The 17,407-nt window shown below is 42.4% G+C and overlaps 1 long non-coding RNA gene across 1 annotated transcript in view; it reads right to left on the bottom strand.

Annotated features, from left to right (window-relative positions):
- The window catches only part of LOC147371331 (uncharacterized), a 51,501-nt gene extending 39,229 nt beyond the window's left edge, over positions 1–12,272 (bottom strand). Inside the window, exon 1 of the long non-coding RNA XR_015163467.1 lies at positions 11,976–12,272. This is a non-coding gene — a long non-coding RNA (uncharacterized LOC147371331). The remainder of the gene's footprint in view (positions 1–11,975) is intronic.
- Between the last annotated feature and the right edge of the window lie 5,135 nt (positions 12,273–17,407).

The following is a 17,407-nucleotide window of genomic DNA, read 5'->3' as shown; positions in this document are numbered from 1 at the left end:
CTCTATATCTACCCATTTATCCATTCTGGAATTACCAAGCTTAAACTTATTCTCTCTTCTAAAGGGTTGATATTTTTTTTTTGCCGGCTGGCATTGGGGGCGGGTGGGGGGGGTGGTTGTGTTGCATATTTTGCAGGGTCTTCATTTCCCCACTAGGAATCAAACCTGGGCCCTGGCAATGAAAGTGCTGAATCCTAACCATTGGACTGCCAGGGAATTCCTAAGGGCTGAGTTTTTATTATTTTAAGATATCTATACATTCTACCTCCAAACTATAATGTCTTTTCTTCACAAGTCAGTTCATTTCAGTTCAGTTCAGTCGCTCAGTCGTGTCCAACTCTTTGCGACCCCATGAATTGCAGCACGCCTGGCCTCCCTGTCCATCACCAACTCCCAGAGTTCACTCAGACTCACGTACATCGAGTCAGTGATGCCATCCAGCCATCTCATCCTCTGTAGTCCCCTTCTCCTCCTGCCCCCAATCCCTCCCAGCATCAGAGTCTTTTCCAATGAGTCAACTCTTCACATGAGGTGGACAAAGTACTGGAGTTTCAGCTTTAGCATCATTCCTTCCAAAGAAATCCCAGGGCTGATCTCCTTCAGAATGGACTGGTTGGATCTCCTTGCAGTCCAAGGGACTCTCAAGAGTCTTCTCCAACACCACAGTTCAAAAGCATCAATTCTTAAGCGCTCAGCTTTCTTCACAGTCCAACTCTCACATCCATACATGACCACTGGAAAAACCATAGCCTTGACTGGACAGACCTTTGTTGGCAAAGTAATGTCTCTGCTTTTCAATATGCTATCTAGGTTGGTCATAACTTTCCTTCCAAGGAGTAAGTGTCTTTTAATTTCATGGCTGCAGTCACCATCAGCAGTGATTTTGGAGCCCCCCAAAATAAAATCTGACACTGTTTCCACTGTTTCCATATCTCCAACAAGCCTCAAAAGAAAATAAATTAAACTTTAAACTATCTTTGGAAAACTCAGCAGCAATAATCACTTATCAGGCTTCAATATTCTATGTAAACTGTGATAGGCACTAGTTATAGTAACTCTATGACATGGTAACTTGTATTGTTAGTTGAGAAAACATACATTAAAAAACCTAACATACAGAATGAAAGTCACAGGATATTTTGGGGCAAAAAAAAGTATTTGAGACTTTTAAAAGTTCCAAACATAGTGATAGAGACCATGTTCATTTTACAAATCTACGGATTTTACCATATTGAGATTTGATAACTTGTTGAGGTTTTTGTCCCAATATTTTAACATAAAGAAGAATCTGTATTAACTAAATCAACTAGAAGAATTTTTAATGTAATTTCTAAGAAATTCTAATTTTTGAAGTTTTATAACACCAACATCTTGTATCTATTATTTTTATTTATACTTTTTTCTCTGAGTTGAGTATTGAGTCAATTATGCGAAGCTTCCAAGAGGAAAGCTTCATATTGAAAACTTCTGACCCTGTTGTGCATTTTTTACTAAGGAAACATTTTTTTTTCCCTCTCCCGAAAGTGCTAGAATGTGGTTGATGGCGACCTCTACTGGTTCTCAGATAATGTAGCCAAACTTCAACAACTTCAGCAAATGGCAGCTGCTCTTTGGCAGTTATTGTCTACGGGGTCCCACAGAGTCGGACATGGCTGAAGCGACTTAGCAGCAGCAGCAGCATGAATTGAAAAGTAAATGTTTAGAAAAAATAACAGATCTCTGCTGGCTTTGATGCAGTTCCAAATTCTATATTCAATCATTCTGTAGTTCAAGAAATGTGTTCTGGGTTTTTACCTCCACCTCCCACCCGTTTTACTTATTCCTGAGAATAAAAGAATAATTTTTATAGAATCAGGAAAACACAGATTTCAAAAACAATTCTTGATAGATTTTTACTCATTACAAAAGGAAGACAAGCTTGTTGTGAAATAAAAATTCAAACACTCATGAACTGATGCCAGTAAAAAAGTGAGAGTCTCTTCATTAGCATTCCCCTTACTTTCTTTCAAGGATTCAGATTAATTTACTATGGGATTTTGGGGGGGGTGGGAGGTATGGATTACCTGGTTTGGGATTTTAGACTTAGTTTGTGTGAATGGATTAAATTTAAGAGTACATTGTGGAGTAGGAAATGGCAACCCACTCCAATATTCTTGCCTGGAAAATCCCATGGACAGAGAAGCCTGGTAGGCTACAGTCCATGCGGTCACAAAGGGGATGCAACTGAGCACACACACAGCCATCATCTAGCTCACTTTAACAGGCATTTCTGGGGACTTCCCTGGCAGTCCAGTGGTTGAGACTCCATGCTTCCGATGCAGGGGACATGGGTTCAATCCCTGATGGGGCAAATAGCATGGCCAAAAAAATAGAAGGAATTTCCAAGACCTAAAGGTGTCACCCGCCTCCCCCAGCTTTTTTTGGATAATATATCACTATTCTGCAACATTTTTATTTATGGCCATTTGAGTACTTCAACCTTTGCTCCTTATTGTGAATAATAGAAGCATATACTTTTGCAGAATCTAACACAGTAGCCTTCAAATTAGACTTGGACAACCATCAATGTGATAAATAGGATCTGGAATAAACAAAGCTTGTCCAGCCTATTGAAATCTGCACTCTGCTCTTCACTGATTCCTTGATAAGTAGGAGATAGACCAGGACCAGTATTTCCCTGGTGGTGGTATGAAAACCTGATTGCCCTTTGCACCATCTACTGAAAATCTGTGGCAGCTAGTGGTGTTATCAACCATATGTTCTAATGTCTTTTTGCAGATTTAAAGATTTTATTGTAGTGTCAATTTAATATCCGCATGTGTGTTAACTCTTTGAATACTGTAATTGATTTCTTTGTGATGGTGGTGGTGATTAGCGCTCACTTAAAATCCAGCTTAGCACTTATTTCCCTCTTCTCAACTGGAAATTATATTTGTGAGGTATGGTACCCATGATCCACAGTGTATTCATGAGTCAACTTCACATTTCGTGTATCTGGTTATACATTTTACATGGCATTTAATTTGATACTCTGAATCCATCTGATTTTAATATAGTGGTGTGTGCGTGTGCCTATGTGGCGTGTGCTCACTTTAGTTTCATGAGCTTGGGAAACTGATTCTACAAATATCATAAATAAGCATAAATGTATAAGGCTTATTTTTTTGGCAAAGCAATCCGTACATTTCTCTTATTTATTAAATCACTGGCTTTGGTGTTATGTAGAGATATTTGTAGACCAATTTCAAAACAATTAAAATATTGTGAAAATTACATCTTAATAAATGTTTATTGTAAAAAAAAAAAAAAAAAAAGAGTACATTGTCTTTAGAGTAACAGGGTAGGGAGGGAATACTATACTCTCCTTCCTTGGCCTCAAGAAGACTGCTCAAGGGCCTTGCTAGAGGGAAAATTTAACCAGTTCTTTCTCCTTAAAGTGTCAAGGTGCTAATATTAATTTTCAAACAGGTAGGAAAAAGAACTACATGTTCTTGAATATAAGGATCCCAAATCAAGTTTTTCAAAAGTAGGTACTGAGTAAGACTTGATTTTTAGAGTTTTCATTTTCAGTGGAAAGCTACTCCACCAGAATTAATATAAAATTAAGTTCTTTTAAAATAATTCCAAATCCCATTTAGAAATATTGCAACATCAAAAATCACTAAATAATACAATTTCTTAATTCTCTGCTTATAGGAGAATTTAATATTAAACATCCAACACGAATACAAGCCAGTGTCAATAAACAAGCCATCTTAGTAGATTCTTGGAGTTCATGGCCTAACTTGGTTAGGGTTAGGGTAAAAAAAAGAGTATTAAAAAAAAAAGTTCTATTCAGGATAAGAATAAGTATTCTGTGCATGTAAGTTAGAAGTTTACTAGCATTTTGAGTTAAAATAATAGTCTTAAATATTTAAAGATGGTTAAAATTCTAGCTATATCAGCTCCTTGAAAGTGGAAATTTAAAAAATAAATAGCATCCCAAGAAATTTATTGCATGGATACAGAATAAAATATCATTCACCATAAATGTAAACATTCACTAGAAGATTTAATCACTTTGTGCTAAATTACAGGAGTTTGCTGGATGCTGAAAGCTTTTGAATTAGATTTTAATGGTTGCTTAGGGTAGAGAACCAGCTCATTCTAATGAAGTGAATCAAGCTAGTGGTTTTCAACTGTGGCTTCACAGACCAGCTCTGGTTTGCCACAGTATTTTCCCTGGTCCACAATGAAATCAGAACATGAAGATAAACCAGGATGATTTTTCATGAAGCTAAGTAATTTAAGGAACTGCACTTTAAACTCTGCGTCTGTGCTATCAATAATATCTATTATCTTTTTCATAAAAAATAAAATTAAAACTGGTCTTATTTGGCAAAAGAAAAAGTTTGCAATACTCTGGTTCCCTCCTCTCCAAACTTTTGAAATTTTTAAATTTATCTTTAAAACACCAAAGACTATAGTCACTGCCTTGTCAGTCCTTTTAAGTTTTTCAAAACAGTCATTTTACCGTAACATCTCAGCATGAAATTTCTAAACCAAGTTTCCTCAGGTCAGAGTTGGTACAGCACTTACAAAATTCTCTATTTAACAGTGAGAGCCAACGTAACATGTGACTTATCATAATTTCAAAATATCATAGAACTTCTACATTTTGTGGAAAGATTTTTTTGTCTTGTGTTTCTTGAGAAACACTTGTGAAATCCACATATATATCAGTGGGATTTATCTTTCGGAATTGGGAAGATATATTTTGCCAGTCATAAATGAACTGTAATCCCTGTAGACTCAAGTTTAATTCAGAAACACTCTCTCCAGAGCTGCTGAATTTGGCAGTCCACAGTTTCTCCTCCATATGCTATCCTTGGGGGATTTTACATACATTGTCCATAATGGTTTCTACTTAGGATGTCTGGAAAAGTAGATATTATGGTCACAGAAGGGCCATTAAAGGGAATTTGAAAACAGATCCATTAAGTTGAAGTATTCAATTGTAAGAGTCTTCAAGTTGGATGGACTACTTTAATTAATATTCAAGAAATAACTCCATCCACCCGCTGCTTATATCATAGCATCTAACTTCTCATGCTTGTATCGCTAACCAACCTGGTTTGGTAGTCTCCCTGGAGAGGGGAATATTAGTAGAACGCAGTGTGCATTAAAAGAACAGCAGATAAATAACGAACTGTCCCTAAATGTGGGCCTCATTTCCATTCCATTCTGTTGTTCAGTGCCTTCACTGTTTTAAATAGCCATCTTTTTTTCATTAATTACATCAGCTCTGCTTTTGTTGTGTCTTGTTGGAAAAGAGAAAAGAAAGTTTCCATTATTTCCCTTCTAGACTGTGGAATGCAGCAGCTGTTGTGTTTGCAAACATCCAGCCATAGCTTAGAATCTCTGGTCAGTTTTTGAGTGGATTTTAAAATACTTTTCTGTATTGTTATGCTCACTTTCCCCAAATTTGTGAGTTTGTGCTTTTCTCTTTCTGCTGTGAAGTCTGCTGTGAACTTACTCCCTTTTTCTCCACCTGGCTGATTTTCAAGCCTTAGAATCGTTCTCAAGAGCAAAGAAAGTATCCCAAAGTTTTCTCAGCTTGGCTCTGTCTCAGCCCTACAACACCATTTCTGAAGGTTTTGTTTTAACTATGCTTCCTTTCCTTCTGTTTAAATGATTTTCAGGACACAGTCTCTCTTCTGCTATGCCTGTTGGACAGCATCATTGTGGTCCCTGTCATGGGACCCTTGGCAGAGGATGAACTTGCAGTTTTACCTACAGCAGCTGCCTTTGTGGGATGGGAATAACACAGTCATAATGATTCCCTGAATGTGGACAGTACTTAGTGAGTTTTAAAAGTTCTTTCCCATCCAGTGACTCATTTGACCCCACAAGGATCCTATGAAGCAAATATTAGTAGTAGTAGTGTTAGTTGCTCAGTCGTGTCCAGCTGTTTGTGATCCCATGGGCTGTAGCCTGCTGGGCTCCTCTGTCCATGGGGATTCTCCAGGCAAGAATACTGGAGTGGACTGCCATTCCCTTTTCCAGAGGATGTTCCTGACCCAGGGATTGAACCTGGGTCTCCTGCAAACAATCCTCCTCCTGCTCCCACAAGGAAAACAAGACATATAGGTTGATTCTTGTGCACAACACAACCTGCTTACCCATCACAGTATGATGCAGATGTGGATAGCAGATTCTGGATGTATAACCAGTCTCACAATTGGTGGTGCCAGTGGTAAAGAACCTGCCTGCCAATACACGAGACATGTAACCCTAGGTCAGAAGATCCCCTGGAGAAAGAAATGGCAACCCACTCCAGTATTCTTTCTGGAGAATCCATGGATAGAGGAGCCTGGTGGGCTATGGTCCATAGGGTGACAAAGAGTCAGACATGGCTGAATGACAGCATGCATGCACAATTTACAAATTGTATTACCATGGACTGGACAAAATTATTTTATCTCTCTGTGCCTCAGTTTTTCCTACTGATAAAATGGGGATATTGAGGCTTATCAAATAAGCTTGTGAAGGGAATAAATGAGTATAATAGGGATATTTCATTGGACATTTTAACCAGGGCATCAAGGTATACTAGGTACCAGGTAAAACAAATCTTCAAAATGTAAAATTATAACAAAAATAATCAAGTCCTTTGAAGTTATGAGCTGTCTACCTGGGTCCTTCTCTCAGAGCTGCTGCTGCTGCTGCCAAGTCGCTTCAGTCGTGTCTGACTCTGTGTGACCCCATAGATGGTAGCCCATTTGGCTCCTCTGTCTCTCAGAGCAGTGACATAAAAAACAAAAAGATTGGGATTTGGAGGTCTGTCAGGAGACTTTCTGAGGTGAGAGCAGCTTTCTCACCTCCCTGCCTCCCCCAACTCCCTGTGCAGAGGGGCATGCTGGCTCAGCCTCTGGAAGCCAGGCCTGGTGACAGGGGCTTCCCTGGAACCACTGAGAGAGAGAAATAGGTGTTCCTCAGCCCCAGGGACTGCGGTCCACCTCAAGCCTGAGGAAGTGAGAGCAGCTGATGACAACAGAGCTGAGAGCTGCCTCTGGGCAGTAACAGCACTTGCCCTGTATCAAGTTCTTTGACCCCTGGGGATTAGCTGTGGAAACTATGGCTGTGACGTCAGACTGCGATTATCTTTGAAGGGATCCCACCAGAGGGCATGGTCTGCCAGGGAAAGGAGATGGTAGGCACACATGACTATCCTGGCTGGGGCAGGGACTCGGGCTCGAGTGGAGAGGCTCCGCCAAAGCTAGGGCCCAGACCGTGATAAAGCAGTTCAGTGGAGGTGTCTGTCAGGGAGTCCCCAGAGATGGAAGGGTTTCCATGAGAGAATGTGTCAGCATCAGCCCCACCTCACCCCCCACACACACAACCTCCTGAAGACAGGCCTGCGTGCTGCATGCTAAGTCGCTTCAGTCGTGTCCGACTCTTTGCGACCCCATGGACTGTAGCCCGCCAGGCTCCTCTATTCAGGGGATTCTCCAGGCAGGAATACTTGAGTGGGCTGCCATTTCCTCCACAGGCAGAGGTCTCATAAAAGTGTCTGTTAGGGAAAAGTCTCTTCTGTCCCCTGTTCCCCCTTCCACGAGCCTTCTTGTGCTGCAGGTAGGCAACCAAAGGCAAGCAGGCCAAGGGAGACGTGGAGGCTGGAGAGTGTTCACTTTCAATCAAGTTTAAACTCTGAGGATAACACAGTAATGGAGGTTTTAAGTCACAAATTCGGTTGTGCTTATGATTTGAAGTGAATGTGCTACTATTCATTAAATTTAACCTGTAAAGTCACAGGCTGGCCCAAGATGCTATCCAAACAGGGAAAGGAACAGCCCCACTGAGTAGGACAAAAAGGAGAGACAAAAACTAGGTTATTCTGTAATTAAGCTCATAGGCTTCTGATTAAGATCAGTTAGGTATTAAACATAGTACTTTCACCAAGCTATTAGTATTCTTTTTTCTTTGCTCTGAAAGCCTGTTTCCTTATCTGAAAAGTAAACAATTTGAATGCAAAAGAGTATTAAGAAGTAAAGTTTAAACATTTAAAATCTCTCACCCAACAGAATTCAAAGAGAGCCATCATTACTTCCAGTGGTGAGAACCTCACTAACTTACTAAACTACTTACTCACTTACTAAACTACCTACAGATGCTAGAAAGTTTGTTCTTATATAAAACAAAATCCATATTCATGTAATTTCTATATACTTGCTTACATTTTATCCCCTAGAGGAATACAGATCATGTTTAGCTGAAATTCTGTGGTTTTAAGGGTTTTTTCTGCCTTCCATATAATATTAGAAGAGAGTTCCAGCTTCCCTTATTCTTGGTTTTCAGCCTAAATATTAATGTTTCCCTCAATTCTTTTTCATATAATGTAGCTCACTTCTCATCTTCATCTCACTTCTTTGAGGGCTTCCCGGGTTTGTCAATTTCCCTTCTCCTGAACTGAACAGGAGGCTGGGTGTAACCTAAGGGCAGAGCTACTTTATAGCTGTCATATAACATGCATTTAGGTTTGTGGTCAACTCAAACTTCTCAAGTTATTTTCTCAGGAAATAGCCCCACAAGTCAAGCCTGCTTTATTCTGTACTCAACGCAGCTGGTTATTAAAAGGTGAAGCAAAAAAAAAAAAAAAAAATTACCTTTGTTATACTCCATTTTGTGGGGTTTACCCTAGTGTTCTAGGCTTCTGAAAATATTTGGAACCTCTCTTCTGATTCAGACTGATTTTTTAGAAATTATTTTTTCTCTCTCCCAGCTTTGGCCATCTGGTAGTTTCTAAGCATTTTTTAAAATCTGCACTTATGGCATCAATTAAAAAAAAAAAATTTGAGGTTGACTATTTCCCAAAGAGGATTCTTGGGTGTGGAGATCCTTGTGTATACTCAGTGCATTTTGCCAGGACACATACTCCAAAGTGAAATTACTGGGTGTTAAAATGCAAGCATTTTCATTTGTATTGCATGTGGTAAATTGTACACGTTTAAGAGAAATTAAATACAGTTTGGTTACAATTAACTTTCTTTATAAGTGGGAGTTGCTGTTCATGAAGTCACTGTTTACACTGACTATGTGTAAAACAGGCATGTGGCAATGACACTCTGTGTGGGGCTGGGCGAGCCGAATGCACGGTCCAGATTCCCATGAAGGCAGCAGCGATGATCTCATCTCACTGGCTTGTAGCACGATTCTGGTCTGGTCTGACCTTGTTTCTGTCCACATTCTAAGCCTGGCTATCTGGTTTTATGGTGCTTCTATGAGCTAAACTTTATTCACTCAACCAAACTCCATTTCTGCTGAAAAGTAGGCCAGAATTATTTTTTGCTACTAAGAGGGTATCACAACTCTCTTCCTCATGCAACTTGAATGCTCACTTCCATTTCTTTCCCCAAGCAGTTTCAGAGTAAGATCTCACTCTTCTGTTAATACACATATTCATACATATATGGGCACTTCCACAAACTGAACAACTGCTATCCCCAATGGGATGCATTCTGTTTTTTCTTTGACTATCCCAGCTGCTTCTTCAGCTAGGAAATTCAGTAGAATGGGGTTTCCCAGTCTTCCCAAGCTCTGTATTCTTTCTTCTCTGCCTTTTTACTCTGTTTGTTTCATTTAGATTTTGTTCCATGTTTATTTCTCACACACTCAACAAAATAAAATCCAGAAACAAAGAAATGATATCTACCAGTGGCAGTTAAAATTAGCAAATTGAACAGTGATCAATATTTGGAGGAGAAAGTTGCATGCAGATGAAAAATACAATGTAGTTTTCTTCCTGTTGGAAGTGAGTATTTTCAGCACCACATATAAATGACAAGTTACAAAAGTCAAATAAGTTTTACAAAAGTCAAATAAGAGTATGCATTGCATGTTTGTTGTCCTGCCTACCTCAGGCTCCATTCTGCTCCTTTAGTTTGCTCTGCAGATTTATACTCTAATCCATTGATTGTGTATCTTACAATTTGCTTCTCACAGGACAATTTTATTTCTTTTACTTGCTAATTTATAGGAAAAAGAATGCCATTTTTGGTACACACTGACATTTTAGTAGGAGTATTTTACACAAACATTAAAAAGTGGTTGAATTGGAAGTCTCTCCAAAAATTCTGGTCACCAATTCTAATGTGCATGTGTGTGTGTGTGTGTGTGTGTGGTCAGGACAGTTCTAACAAGGAATTCTCTGACACCAGCTTTGGAGCCTACAATTCAATTCTGACCTTCCCTGGAGAACAGCATGAGCTCCTACAGATTAGGGGCTCAGTCCCACAAAACCATCTTCTCCTATATCAGATGTTAGTCACAAGCCCAGGTGTTAACTGTGCTTCTGGACAACCAGCTAGAGATTGGAGATTCCAACTAGCATCTCACAGAACTCAGAAAAACAATTTACTCACTAGATTGTGCATCTGTGCTTAGTCACTCAGTCGTGTCCGACTCTTTGTGACCCCATTGACTGTAGCCCTCCAGGCTCCTCTGTCCATGGGATTCTCCAAGCAAGAATACTAGAGTGGGTAGCCATTCCCTTCTCCAGGGGATCTTCCCAACCCAGGGATCAAACCTGTGTATCCTGTAATGCAGGCAGATTTTTTACTGCCTGAGGCACCAGGGAAGCCCTTCACTAGATTATTGGTTTATCATTAAAAGGAATAGCTAAGGATCAGCCAGGTAGATGGCAGCACTGGGGAAGGTATGGGGAAATGGTGTGGAGCTTCCATGCCCTCTCTCAGGGCCTCACTCTCTCCAAACCTCCAAGTGTTCACCAACTCAGAAGTTCTCCAAACCCTATCTTCACTGTTTCAAAGAAGGCTTTAGATTGATCAAATCATTGGCCACTGGTGATTGAATGACCCACTAGTCCCTCTCCTCTCTCCTCCCCAGAGGTGGGGTGGGATTGAAATCTCCAATCCTCTAATCACTTGGTTGGTTCCCCAGGCAACCAACAGCATCCTTAAGTGCTTACAGAAGGGACCAGGGATCATATTAACATAAACTCACTGTGTGGTTGAAAGGGGGTTACTAGGGATATTAAGATACCTCGAGAATTCCCTGGTGGTCCAGTGGTTGAGAATTTGCCTTACAATGCAGGGGACTTAGGTTCCATCCCTGGTCAGGGAGGGAACTGGGATCGCATATGCCACAGAGCAACTAGGCCTGCGAGCAGCAGCTACTGAGCCTCTGAAGTCTGGAGCTGCATGACTCAACTACAGAAGACTGTGCAGCAACAAGATTCTGCAGGACCCAATGAAGACCTCACATGCCACACGGAGAAGGCAATGGCACCCCACTCCAGTGCTCTTGCCTGGAAAACCCCATGGGTGGAGGACCCTGGTGGGCTGCAGTCCTTGGGGGTCGCGAAGAGTCAGACACGACTGGGCGACTTCACTTTCCCTTTTCACTTTCATGCATTGGAGAAGGAAATGGCAACCCACTCCAGTGTTCTTGCCTGGAGAATCCCAGGGATGGAGGAGCCTGGTGGGCTGCCGTCTATGGGGTCGCACAGAGTCGGGGACACGACTGAAGCGACTTAGCAGCAGCAGCAGCAGCAGCAGCACACACCACAACTAAGACGATGCAGCCAAACAAACAAAAAGTAAATAAATATGCATTAAAAAAGTATACCTTCCAAAACAAAAAAGAATATTAAGACACGTTTATCACTCTTATCACTTAAGACGTTCAAGGGTTTTTGGAGCTCTGTGCCAGAAATAGGGATGAAGATCAAACACGTATTTAATCACAATATCACATTCTTGTTAGGTCCCAATCACTTGTAGCTAAAAACATATCTCAACATTAAGCTACAAAATGGAAAAAGAACGGTGTCTCAGAGTAGAGCCCTGGTGTCCAGAGCCCTAGCCAGAAGCCGTCTAATCAGAATGGCTGAGGATGAGCCTCTGGCATCTAGTTTTTACAAACTCTCGTCATTTCAATGCATAGCCTCTGAGTGACCAAGGAGGTTAATAACGAACCCGGTGGTGGACTTCTGGCATTGCTCGTCTGCGTCCCTCCGCTCGCCTCGTGCGGCCATCTTGATTTCCTCCTGGGCCCTCAGGCTCCTCCAGGTACAGCCCGCAGAGTTCAAAGGGGGAGGACCCGAGGCTGTGAGCTCCGGGGGAAGATAGGTAACTCAGGTTTAGCCAATTCATAGTGATTGTGGCGGGGGTAGTATCTGACCCCAGCAAGCCCAGCAGGACTTGATTGCAACCCTTTGTCACAGCTGTGGGTGAAGAGAGACGCATTCTTCTCACTGGGATTTCATTGGGATCATGCGCCCAAATCACTAGGACTGGCTAGTAACCGAGAGCTGTTAGGTCAGCCTGAGGGCTGGGAACACACAGAGGGTGCTGAATTGAGAATAAAGTCCATGCAGGGGAAAGCAGAACAAGAGTGGCCAGGAAGGGATAGAGGGAGGGCGAGAGAGAGTGAGAGCGCAAGAGCCAGTATTGTGTTAGTATTTGAGCCCCCGAGTCCATCTGTGTCTGAACTAGATTAGTCCTAGGAGTTTTCATAGCCATAATATGTCTTAGTCTGCTGAGGCTGCCATAACAAAATACATACCATATACTAGGTGACTTACACAATAGAAACTTATTTCTTATGGTTCTGGAGGCTGGGAAATAGGTGCTGTGCCAGCAAAGGTGTCACTCAAAGGCTTTTTCTCTTGGTTTACAGGCAGCCTCTATGCTGGGGTGTGTGTGTGTGTGTGTGTGTGTGTGTGTGTGTGTGTGTGTGTGTGTGTGTGTGTGTGTGTGTGTGTGTGTGTGTGTGTGTGTGTGTGTGTGTGTGTAGAAGTGGGGAAGGAGAGGGAGAGAAAAAGAAAGGTCTCTGGTGTCTCTTATTATAAGGACACTAATCCCATCATACCAGAAACCTACCCTTATGACCTCACTTAACCTTAATTACCTCCTTAAGGGCCCCATCTCCAAATATAGTCACACTGGGCTTCCACATATGAGCTTTGTGGATATAAAATTCAGTCCAAAGCATGATACAATAAATTCCCTCTCCTCCTTTTTTTCTGAAGGCACTGGGTTGGATTTTCAGGCAATATGACAGAGTTCCAAATGCTACATAGCCACTGCTGTTGACGCCAGTCCTTAACTCATTCCATTTCTGTTCTTATGAGTCTGTCTGCCTTCCTAAGCCGCCCAGTGCTGGGGGTAACAAGACCTTTAGGACAGACGGGGCCATCTAGTGTGGTGCAAAGCATGGACTCTGGAGTCTGATGGCCTGGGTTTGAATTCCAGCTCCATTATTCATTTAATTTCCCTCTGAGTGAGTGAACTCACCTGTACATGGTTCAGACGATCTGGAATTACTGAGGATTTGATGTGTTACTCTTCATAAAGTCCCTAGAACAGTGTCTGGCACTGTGCTGCAATAATGTTTGTTAAATACATACATAGACTCCGAGTTCAGGACCGGGCAGCCCATCCATGCTCTCCCGAGCCATGGCCAAGACTGACCAGGGTCAGTGCCCCTGGGCGGTGGTGGCAGACTGACATGTCCTGGACGCAGCTGTGGCCAGCAGGCAGCCCGCTGAGGCAATGAGCCACTGTGGCCAGAGAAGAGTCCGGCAGTGGGGGCATCGCATACCTTTCTCACCGCCCCCTCACTTGCCCACCCCACCTGAAAGACTGAGAGGAAACACGGCGACCTCATTGTGCAGTTGTTCCTGATCCCTGGAGCAACAGCGGCTGCTGCCTAACCTGGAAAATGGCAGAGTAGAAGGATGTGCACTCATTTCCTGTGAGAACTCCAAAACTACACCTCGCTGCTGAACAACCATCGACCAGAGGATGTTGGATCCCGCCAAAAAGAGATACCCCACGTCCAGGGGCAAAGGAAAAGCCTGAGGAAGATGGTATGAGGGGCGAAATCATGTTTAGAATCAAACCTCTTACCTGCCAGAGATGCTCAGAGGGCCCAAACAAACCTTGTGCATACCAGGACCCAGAGATCCCACAGAGACTGAGACAGAACTATGTTTGGGTGTCTCCTGAGGAGGCACAGGTCAGCAGTGGACTGCTGCAGGGGCAGGAGCTCTGGGTGCAGCAGACCTGGGTATAGCATAGGCCCTCTTGGAGGAGGTCACCATTAACCCCACCATAGAGATGCCAGAACTTACACAGGACTGGGGAAACAGACCCTTGGAGGGCACAAACAGAAACTTGTGCACAGCAGGACCCAGGAGAAAGGAGCAATGACCCCACAAGAGACTGACCCAGACTTGCCCTGAGTGTCCAGGAGACTCTGGCGGAGGCGTGGGTTGATGGTGGCCTGCTGCAGGGTTGGGGGCACTGAGTGCAGCAGTGCCTGCATTTGACCTTTGGAAGGAGGTTGACATTATCTTCATTACCTCCACCACAGCTTGGCCTCCAGTCAAACAACAGGGAGGAAACACAGCCCTGCCCAACAACAGAAAATTGGATTAAAGATTTACTGAGCATGGCCCTGCCCATCAAAACAAGAACCAGTTTCCCCCTCAGTCAATCTCTCCCATAAACCTCTTATCCTTATCCATCAGAGGGTAGACAGAATGAAAACCACAGTCACAGAAAACTAAACAATCTGATCACATGGACCACAGCCTTGTCTAACTCAATGAAACTATGAGCCATGCCATGTAGGGCCAACCAAGATGGACAGGTCATGGTGGAGGGTTCTGACAAAACATGGTCCACTGGAGAAGGAAATGGCAAACCACTTCAGTATTCCTGCCTTTAGAACCCCATAAAGAGCATGAAAAGGTAAAAAGATAGGACATTGAAAGATGAACTCCCCAGGTTGGAAGGTGCCCAGTGTGCTACTGGAGATCAGTGGAGAAATAACTCCAGAAAGAATGAAGAGACAGAGCCAAAGCAAAAACAACACCCAGTTGTGGATGTGACTGGTGATGGAAGTAAAGTCCAGTGTTGTAAAGAGCAATATTACATAGGAACCCGGGATGTTAGGTCCATGAATCAAGGCAAATTGGAAGTTGTCAAACAGGAGATGGCAAGAGTGAATGTCGACATTTTAGGAGTCAGTGAACTAAAATGGACAGGAATGGGTGAATTTAACTCAGATGACCATTATATCTACTATTGTGGGCAAGAATCCCTTAGAAGAAATGGAGTAGCGATCATAGTCAACAAAAGAGTCTGAAATGCAGTACTTGGATGCAATCTCAAAAACGACAGAGTGACCTTTGTTCATTTCCAAGGCAAAGCATTCGATATCACAGTAATCCAAGTCTATGCCCCAACCAGTAATGCTGAAGAAGCTGAAGTTGACAGTTCTATGAAGACCTACAAGACCTTCTAGAACTAACACATCATAAAAGATGTCCTTTTCATTATAGGGGACTGGGATGGAAAAGTAGGAAGTCAAGAGTTACCTGGAGTAACAGGCAGATTTGGCCTTGGAGTACAAAATGAAGATCAAAGGCTAACAGAATTTTGCCAAGTGAATGCACTGGTCATAGCAAACACCCTCTTCCAACAATACAAGAGAAGACTCTACATATGGACATCACCAGATGATCAATACTGAAATCAGACTGATTATATTCTTTGCAGCCAAAGATGGAGAAGCTCTATACAGTCAGCAAAAACAAGACCGGGAGCTAACTATGGCTCAGATCAGTTCAGTTCAGTTCCATCACTCAGTCGTGTCTGACTCCTTGCGACCCCAAGAACCGCAGCACGCCAGGCCTCCCTGTCCATCACCAACTGCCGGAATTCACCCAAACTCATGTCCATAGAGTTGGTGATGCCATCCAACCATCTCATCCTCTGTTGTCCCCTTCTCCTTCTGCCTGCAATCTTTCCCAGCATCAGGGTCTTTTCAAATGAGTCAGCTCTTTGCATCAGGTGGCTAAAGGATTGGAGTTTCAGCTTCAACGTCAGTCCTTCCAATGAACACCCAGGACTGATCTCCTTTAGGATGGACTGGTTGGACCTTCTTGCAGTCCAGGGGACTCTCAAAAGTCTTCTCCAAGAACACAGTTCAAAAGCATCAATTCTTTGGTGCTCAGCTTTCTTTATAGTCCAACTCTCACATCCATACATGACTACTGGAAAAACCAGAGCTTTGACTAGATGGACCTTTGTTGACAATGTAATGTCTCTGCTTTTTAATATGTTGTCTAGGTTGGTAATAACTTTCCTTCCCAGGAGTAAGCATCTTTTAATTTCATGGATGCAGTCACCATCTGCAGTGATTTTGGAGCCCAAGAAAATAAAGTCAGCCACTGTTTCCCCATCTATTTGCCATAAAGTGATGGGACCAGATGCCATGATCTTAGTTTTCTGAATGTTGAGTTTAGAGCCAACGTTTTCACTCACCTCTTTCACTTGCATCAAGAAGCTCTTTAGTTCTTCCTTGCTTTCTGCCGTAAGGGTGGTGTCATCTGCATATCTGAGGTTACTGATATTTCTCCTGGCAATCTTGATTCCAGCTTGTGATTCTTCCAGCACAATGTTTCTCGTGATGTACTCTGCATATAAGTTCATGGACTCCTTATTGCCAAATTCAGACTTAAATTGAAGAAAGTAGGGAAAACCACTAGACCATTCACGTATGACCTAAATCAAATCCCTTATGATAATACTGTGGAAGTGACAAACAGATTCAAGGGATTAGATCTGATAGACAAGTGCCTGGAGAACTATGGACAGAGATTTGTAACACTGTACTGGAGGCAGTGATCAAGACCATCCCCAAGAAAAAGAAATGCAAAAAAGCAAAATGGTTGTCTGAGGAGGTCTTACAAATAGCTGTGAATAGAAGAGAAGTGAAAGGCAAAGGAGAAAAGGAAAGATATACAAATTTGAATGCAGAGTTCCAAAGAATAGCAAGGAGACATAAGAAAGCGTTCCTCAGTGATCAGTGCAAAGAAATAGAGGAAAATAATAGAATGGGAAAGATTAATCTTCAAGAAAATTAGAGATATAAAGGGAACATTTCATGCAAAGATGGGCACAATAAAGGCCAGAAATGGTAGGGACCTAACAGAAGCAGAAGATATTAAGAAGAGGTGGCAAGAATACACAGAAGAACTATACAAAAACGATCTGCATGATCCATATAACCACAATGGTGTGATCACTCACCTAGAGCCAGACATCCTGGAATGAGAAGTCAAGTGGGCCTTAGAAAGCATCACTACGAACAAGGTTAGTGGAGGTGATGGAATTCCAGTTGAGCTATTTCAAATCCTAAAAGATGATGCTTTAAAGTGCTGCCCTCAATATGCCAGCAAATTTGGAAAACTCTACAGTGGCCACGGGACTGGAAAAGATGAGTTTTCATTCCAATCCCTAAGAAAGGCAATGCCAAAGAATGTTCAGACTACCACACAATTGCACTCATCTCACACGCTATTAAAGTAATGCTCAAAATTCCCCAGGCCAGGCTT

Source organism: Bos grunniens, chromosome 5 (genome assembly GCF_055505025.1).
Source record: "Bos grunniens cultivar Pamir isolate PY7600 chromosome 5, Bosgru_T2T1.0, whole genome shotgun sequence".
NCBI lineage: Eukaryota > Metazoa > Chordata > Mammalia > Artiodactyla > Bovidae > Bos > Bos grunniens.
The sequence above is the reverse complement of the archived record's forward strand: the minus strand, read 5'-3'. Positions and strand labels throughout refer to the sequence as shown.